This window comes from Urtica dioica, chromosome 1 (assembly GCF_054948205.1).
Source record: "Urtica dioica subsp. dioica isolate 48M chromosome 1, U.dioica_male_clone48M_v1_H2, whole genome shotgun sequence".
In the NCBI taxonomy this organism is placed as follows: Eukaryota; Viridiplantae; Streptophyta; class Magnoliopsida; order Rosales; family Urticaceae; genus Urtica; species Urtica dioica.
Window position 1 is genome coordinate 27,679,404 of NC_142756.1, and position 8,197 is coordinate 27,687,600.

Here is an 8,197-nt window from a genome sequence, read left to right on the forward strand (position 1 = left end):
TCATAAACTTGTTTCAACTTAACTTCAGCTAGATGTCTCTCAACCATCTTTTCCTCAAATAAACTCGAAGGCGAGAACTACGTTGACTGAAAAGTGAACTGCAGGAAGGTTCACTCGGCCAATGGCCGAGTGAACTGCCTGGGCGGCTGGAAGGTTCACTCGGCCATTGGCCGAGTGAACTGCTGGAAGGTTCACTCGGCCAATGGCCGAGTGAACTGCCTTGGTGGCTGGAGGGTTCACTCGGCCATTGGCCGAGTGAACTGCTGGAAGGTTCACTCGGCCAATGGCCGAGTGAACTGCCTGGGCGGCTGGAAGGTTCACTCGGCCATTGGCCGAGTGAACTGCTGGAAAGTTCACTCGGCCAATGGCCGAGTGAACTACCTTGGTGGCTGGAGGGTTCACTCGGCCATTGGCCGAGTGAACTGCCCAATGGCCGAGTGAGCCATTTGACCCAGCCAATGGCCGACTGAGCCATTGACTCGGCCCATGGCTGGGCAAGGCGTTTGACTTGGCCATTGGTTTGGGCCGGCCCCTGGTTGAGTCAGGGTTTCGCCGCCCAAGACCTCGTACTAGCCACGTGGGTGGAAGAGATGCCTTTGTTCCCGTTGGCCCTAGACGGGCCGACAACAGCCTTCTCTTGAGGGAGTAAATTATCGTTTGGTTTATAACACCTTTGGATTTTATCATGTCATAAACAAACTTAAACCCTAAACCAAAGACTAAATCATAAACTTGTTTTAACTTAATTAGGCAATATGTCTCTCCACATTCTCTCAACCATCCTTTCCTCGAATAAACTCGAAAACGAGAACTATGTAGATTGGAAACATAACCTCGACATAATACCTGCCGTTAACAAGCACAAATGGGTACTCACCACCCCGTGTCCTCCTCTGAAGAATGATGATTCGACTCAAGAGGAGAAAGACACCTTAGCGGCCTGGCTTCGATCCGATTAGATTGCAAGATGCTATATCTTAGCATCAATGTACAATGTGGTGCAACAACAACATCGTGACATCGAGACTACCGCCGACATGCTCTACAATCTCCTTGAGATGTTTGGAGGGAAAAGGCATCAAACAAGGTGGCAAGCAGTCCGTCAGTTTATGAACTGTCGCATGAAGGCTGGGACTCCTATCTGGGACCATATGATGCTGATCATTAGTGACCTGAATGAGATGGAAATCCTAGGATCTAAGATTGATGAGGAGACCAAAATAGATATGATCTTGGAAACTCTCCCCGAATCTTTCGATACCTTCAAGCTGAACTACTCCATAAACAAGCTAGAGTACACTGTTACCGAGATAATGAAATAGCTTCACACTGCTGAAGGTCTCACTAAGAGAAAGAGGAACCAAGGAGAGGCATATGCTACTGAGCACAAAGCCTCCGCCTCTAGATCTAAGAAGAGACTTCATAAGGCCGAGAAAAAGAACTGTCCTGCCAATCTCAAAGCAAAGGAACATAGTATTGTACTAATTACCGAAGCATGTTTAGTAGCTGATAATGTATCAACGTGGATTCTTGACTCCGCTGCTACTAACCATATTTTTTGTTCCTTGATTGGTTTCAAGAAAATCAAAAGCTTAGAGGAAGGCGACTTCTGCTTTATATGGGGTGATGGGAGCCTGGTGTCTGCGAAGGCTGTGAGATTCGTGATGCTGTCTTTTGAAGACCGCACTTTAATCTTGAATAAATGTTTATTTTGTTCCTTCCTTTGGAAAGAGCTTAAGATCTGTTGCTCATCTTCTTGAGCAAGATAATTGTTTAAAGTTCATTAAGAATGGAATTCGTATTTCGTTTCCTGATAATTCTTTTGTCACTGATGCATGTATGAAGAATGCTCTTTTCTACATCTATCCCACTCAACCTTCTCTTTTAGACACCGAAATAGATAATGATCTAGTTAGGGAGCCAAAGAGGATCAAACTATCTTAATCCTCCGATCTAATAAAATCAACATATCTTTGGCACTTAAGACTTGGTCATAGCAGTCTAGACAGGATTAAGAGACTTGTGAGGGACGGTCCGCTCCAAGCCTCTGCAATAGGTTCACTACCTACTTGTGAATCTTGTATAGAAGGAAAATGACCAAGCGACCTTTCTCTGATAAGGGTCGAAGAGCCACTAAGTGATGTATGTGGTCCGCTCAGTCAACAGGCACGTGGCTGATATGAATACTTCGTTACCTTCACTGATGATTACTCAAGATACAGTTTTGTCTATTTTCTCAAACACAAATCTGAGACCTTTAACGTATTTAAGGTCTTTAGGGCTGTAGTGGAAAAGCAAACTGTCAAAGTGATCAAAACCATTCGATCCGATCGAGGTGGTGCGTATATGTCTGGAGAGTTCGATGACTTTCTTAAAGAAGAAGGTATCGCTTCTCAGCTTACCGCACCTGGCACACCTCAACAAAACGGAGTGTCAGAGAGAAGAAACCGAACTCTTATGGAGATGGTTAGATCAATGATGAGTTACTCATCATTCCCTCTTTCCTTTTGGGGATATGCCCTCGAAGGGTTATACCCAATAAGAAGGGATTGACTATGAAGAAACCTTCTCGCCAGTCGCGATGCTTAAATCCATCCGCATACTTCTATCCATAGCTGCAGCTCTCGACTATAAGATCTGGCAAATGGATGTCAAGACGGCCTTCCTGAATGGCAATCTTGACGAGCGCATTTATATGGCTCAACCCGACGGTTTCGTGGAGGAAGGTCAAGAGACCAAGGTTTTTGAGTTGCTTAAGTCCATTTATGGATTAAAGCAAGCATCTAGGTCATGGAATATTAGATTCGATGAAACTGTAAAGAGCTTCGGCTTTGAGCAGTCAATAGATGAGCCGGGTGTTTACAAGTTAATGCACGAAGGAAAAGTTGTGTTTCTAGTACTATATGTCGATGATATATTACCCATAGGTAATGATGTGGGTCAATTATCCGAGGTTAAGGTCTGGCTGGCAAAGCAATTCGATATGAAGGATCTAGGAGAAGCCGCGTACATTCTGGGGATCCAAATCTTTCGAGATAGGAAGAACCAAACTCTGTCGCTCTCTCAAGCATCTTATATTGATAAGGTGATGGATCGCTTCTCGATGCAAGACTCCAAGAAGGGCCAAACACCCTTTAGGCATGGAGTCTCACTCTCTAAGGACCAGTCTCCCAAGAGTGCACAAGAGATTGAGGACATGAGAAAAATTCGTTACGCCTCAGCCGTAGGAAATCTCATGTATGCTATGCTTTGCACTAGAACTTATATCTGCTTCGCAGTTGGCGTAGTTAACCGTTTTCAATACAACCCTGGACCCGAGAACTGGATTGCTGTTAAGCATGTTCTATAGTGTTACCGGTCGTTTTCGGGACACCGGAAATTCAAAAATGATTCACAGCCGGCCGGGCTTTGCCGGCCGGAAGCCCAACGGGCCCCGGCCCACCAAGCCCGAGCGCCCCGACGCACCCACGGCCCAGCACGACCGGCGCGCGCGCACCTGTGCCCCCGGCCCTGAGGCCCCCGGCCCAATGGGCCTCAGCGCGCCCTATCGCGCCTGGCTCACGCGCGCCCTGCGCCCTGGCCTCCCGGCCCGCGCGCGCGCTCCTGCGCCCCGACCTCCCGGCTCACGCACACACTCCCGCGCACCCCAGCCTCCCGGCCTGCGCGCGCCTCGGTGCCCCGGCCGAGCGCCCCTGCTGCCTCAGCCGGGTGTCCCTGCCACAACGGTCACCTCGGTCGAGCGCCTTCGCCAGCTCGGCCACCTCGGCCGAGCGTCTTCGTTAGCTCGGCCACCTCGGCCGAGCGCCTTCGCCAGCTCGGCCACCTCGGCCGAGCGTCTTCGTCAGCTCGGCCACCCCGGCCGAGCGTCTTTGCCACCTCGGCCGAACGTCTTCGTCAGCTCGGCCACCTCGGCCGAGCGCCTTTGCCGCCTCGGCCACCTCGGCCAAGCGTCTTTGCCACCTCGGCCACCTCGGCCGAGCGTTCTTGCCACCTCGGTCGGGCACGCCCGCTGCTGGGCACGCCGCGCCCGACCAAGTCCCGCGCCTGGCACGCCCCGCGCCCATCCAGGCGACATGTCCCGTGCGCCCTGCGCCCTCTTGGGCGTGAGGCCTCGCGCGCCTCGCCCCCGGCCACCCGGTGGGCCTCAAGGGGCCGGCCCAAGGCCTCCCCTCAAATACTATAAATAACCCCCCCCCCCCTAGGGGACAGACACATACACATATTCATTAAGAGGAATTGATATTTTTCGAGAACAATACTTCCATTCTCTGAATAATTCTCTCGTTCTCTTGTGACATTCCAAGAGCGCGCACTCCTCTTCCCTCGGCTCAGAAACAAGGACCCCCATCCACGAGAGGGAGCGCGCTCCTCTTCTGCGACCCGAGCTTCTGCAGTACGCACTGCTCTCCAGCTTCTTGGCCCTTGAGCTAGAACTCCGAGCTACGAGGCAAGCGACCCCTCTAAAGTCTTCACTAGAAGCTACGAGCCCGGTCCCCCTCTAAAGCCTTGGATTCACAAAGCCTCCGAGCCCAAGATAGCCTCCCCACACAAATTGAACTACGTTCTGACCTGATCCCGACTAAAGGGTACGTAGGCAGCCAACCTTTGGCACGGTCACACCCCCCAAAACACACCTCAGGGTCTGGAGGGTGCAGCTCGGTCTACGAGCTCCCATTTTTGGCTCGGGCGCGATCACTTGGTCCGGCCTTGGATCGAACCGCCCGAGGTATTTAATCATTGTTCATTTTTGTGCGACAACATTTTGGCGCTAGAAGGAGGGGACTTCCCGACTTACACAGCCCGAAATCCCTTCTACAGCTCGACCCCTTTCTTCTCGACTCGAGAAAGACATGAGTGGTCAACAACCCGTTCGTTCTGAGGGCGTGAACAACCCCGAAAATGCAATCGCGGTGAAGAAATACTTCATGCGCTCCCGAGCGCAAGGCGACGAGGAGTCTCTCAACGATGAGAGCCACACTCCCTCGCATCCTTGAAATGGAGGAGAAAATCCGCCAGCTGAAGATAGCCAAAGCAAGGTACCACCGCCAACTGGCGGGCAAGGCACCTGCACACGGCGCCCCCCACGGGGAATCTGAGGACCTCATGGACGAGGGACATGATTATGACCCCGACTATGAAGGCTTGGAAATTTCGGCGGACGTCGAGACTTCTCTCACCAAGGACGGGGAACTCCCTGTTGAGATCGAAGCCGGTCTGTCGAAAACGAAAGCAATACCGGTCTCCTCTCAAGAAGAGACCTCCCGACGTTCGGCCCATGACCGACTCGGTCAAAGAGGCAATGTCAGGGAAGGTACAACGACTCGGCGAGTAAGGCGCGTGGCTCGAAGCTCACACCCCCATACCGCCGGGCCGGATCTTAGAGATCGACTTACCGCCCAACGGAACAACCGTGGCGAAGACCTCCGAGAGAGGCTGAGCGCTCGTAAGGGTCATAACCCTACGGCCCCAATCAATGGGGACCCTCGCACGGCTCAAGGGTCGAACGAAAGGCGACAGGTGACTCCTCCTGAACAAGGAGTGACCCCCAACACTGGCCTCGACGTCGTCACCATGATTCACAATCTTCGTAACAAGGTGCGTGACCTGCGTGAAGGCGGCTTGGCCGGTGATACATACGGGGTCGTGGAAGAACATTCCTCTCCCTTCACCGCCCAAATCCTTGCTGAGGTGTGCACGGGAAACTTTAAACTCCTGAATCTCCCTCCATACAATGGGAAATCTGATCCCACGTATCACATCCAACATTACGAAACTTGAATGACGATGCAGGGCGTCTCACCTGGGGCTCTATGCCAAGCTTTTAGTCTTACCCTCACCGGGCCCGGTTTCGAGTGGTTTAAGAATTTAAGACCAGGGAGCGTCCAATCGTTCAAAGACCTGAAGGAGATGTTCCTGGCACGATTTGCTACATCCATGGTCCAAAAGAAGACCAAGATGTACTTATGGTCAATCAGGCAAGAGAATAACGAGTCCTTGAGACAGTATCTCACTCGATTCACCACAGAATCGAACAAGGTCGACCGCTTTGATGACAGTGACGCAATTACAGCCATCATTGAGGGCTTGCGCAGCGGAGACTTCTTAAAGTCCGTCGTCGGCAGAGTCCCTTCTACAATGGCCGAGTTAATGAACCGAGCCAAAACCTTTATGGGGGTAGAAGATTACCTCGACGGCCGCAGGAGCAGCAGCCAAAGCTCCCGCCGTCGGGATGAGTCCGGCAACGAGCCTGGAAACCCCCGCAAGAGGATAAACAAGGGAGGTAAAGCTATCGATAGCTGACCCCCTATGTCTCAAAAGCCGCATCTTGCGAGCAATTTTAGAGACTACTCGGATTACACTCCCTTGAACGCCCCGATAGAGCAAATCTACGATGTGGCGCGTGACAAGTTCGTCGCTCCGGCTCCAATAAGGGGCAACCCCGCGTCTCGCGACCGGTCCCGTTATTGCGAGTTCCACCGGGATTACGGCCACACGACCGCTCAATGCTTCCATCTTAGGAAACAAATTGGGACATTAATCCAAAAGGGAGAGCTCAAAGAGTTCGTCCTTCGCTTGGTAGGAGCGGCAGCCCCCACCGATAACGGGCCACAGCCTGAGAAAGGTGGAGGGTCCAACGCTAACACCGACCGCACAGCGGTCGCAGCTACGGCTGATGCGCAGCTCCACGTCGTCACCACCATACTAGGTGGCTTGCAAGACGGGGACTCAGCTCGGCAAAGGAAAAAGCTCCTCAGAGCTGCCTCTCAAGAAGGCCTTGCCGGGCAGGTTAACCTCACCTACGAGGAATCTCCGTCCGTACCTCACGAGACGATACAATTCACCAATGAAGAGGCCAAGCGAGTTGTGCACCCGCACAATGACGCTATAGTCCTCAAGGCCCAGGTGGCCAACAACTTGGTAAAAAGAGTTCTTATTGATAACGGCAATGCGGCCGATATAATCTTTAAGACCACCCTCGAGCGCATGAAGCTCGGGGGGCTCCGCCCTGTCCCAACTCAGACACCCCTGTTTGGGTTCACGGGAGAAAAGGTCATGACTGAAGGAATCATTGATTTACCAGTCACCTTCGGAACTACCGGAGGAATCGAAGTCGTTCACATGGTCCCCTTTCTTGTGGTCGACCAGGAGTCGCCCTACAATGTTATCATTGGGCGACCCACGTTGAACAGACTAAGGGCTATCACGTCCACTTATCACTTACTAGTGAAATTCCCCACCGAAGAGGGAATTGGCGTCATGGCCGGTGATCAAACCCAGGCGAGGATATGCTACGTCCAAGGCGTGGACGGCAAGCCCGCTGAAAAAAGGGTTAACACGATCTACCAACTGGAAGACGACTACCCGTGTGATCAAAAAGACGCACGGCAACTCGGGGAATTAGACCCCCGCGACGATGTCGAGAGGTTGAAAGTTGACACCCCCGATGATCTCACTTCGATCGTTCTCGACGAAGCTAAACCTGACCAGGTAGTAAAAATCGGTGCACAACTCCATCTCGCCATCAAAACTCAACTCGCGTCCTTCCTTCGAGAGTTTAAGGATGTCTTTGCATGGACACATGCAGACATGCCCGGCATAGACCCCGATGTGATTGTGCACCGATTGAATGACGATAAAACCATCGCTGAAAAGGTACAAGCTAGACGTGCGTTCAACCCCGAACGGTACCTAGCAATAAACGAGGAAGTCGAAAAACTTCTCTCCGCTGGTTTCATCCGAGAAGCCAAGTACCCAACGTGGGTGGCCAATGTGGTCATGGTCAAAAAGCCCAACTGGAAGTGGCGCATTTGCATAGATTACAAAGATCTTAACAAAGCCTGCCCGAAAGATTGCTTTCCACTCCCACGCATCGAACAACTGGTCGACGCCACGGCAAGACATGAACTCCTAAGTTTCATGGACGCCTACTCGGGCTATAACCAGATACGAATGCACGAGCCCGATCAGATCAAGACAACCTTTGTCACTGATCGCGGCCTCTACTGCTACAAGGTCATGCCTTTCGGCCTCAAGAATGCAGGAGCTACTTACCAACGATTGGTAAACCGGATCTTTGCCGACCTAATCGGCAAGACCATGGAAGTGTACGTGGACGACATGCTCGCTAAAAGCCTACTGGCTACCAACCACGTAGACAACCTGAGGGAGATGTTCTTAATCCTCCGCCGGTACAAAA